Below are 544 nucleotides of genomic sequence, written 5' to 3' on the forward strand. Positions count from 1 at the left end.
CAGACGCAAGAACCAACTAACCAGACAGACGGCGCGGCATCAATGGCACCGGCCCCCTCCCCAGCCCGCACCTGGAGGCACCTGGATGAGACGGTGACAGCTCGACGCTCTCCCAACGGGGGTAGAGTCCTCGGCCTTAATTGTGTCAGATAAGGAGGGCGAGCCAAGCCAAAGGGCGGGCGGGCGAAGAGGGACCTCCTGTGTACTACCGTGGAGTAACGGGCCTTTCCCCGTGAACAAAGGCGAGGAAATTGAATGGAACGGAACTGCCAGGGAGAGGCCGGTGACGCTCTGCCTCGGCGTTAATGTATCACGAAGTTTAGACACGGGGGGGAGGAGACCCGAGAGAGGGGTGGGGAAGGTGGGGAGGGGAGGGGAAGAATATGAGGAAAGTGAGAGGGTGCGTGTGGAGGGGAGGGTTATGCAAGGGTGTTAGGTTAGCTCAAGGGGATTGGGAATGTAAGGAGAAAGACTCAAAGAACAGTGTACAGGGGAAAGGGGAGGAGAGAATTTAAAGAAGGTTTCGAACGTTAGATGAGAGAGA

Source organism: Penaeus monodon, chromosome 23 (genome assembly GCF_015228065.2).
Source record: "Penaeus monodon isolate SGIC_2016 chromosome 23, NSTDA_Pmon_1, whole genome shotgun sequence".
Taxonomy (NCBI): domain Eukaryota; kingdom Metazoa; phylum Arthropoda; class Malacostraca; order Decapoda; family Penaeidae; genus Penaeus; species Penaeus monodon.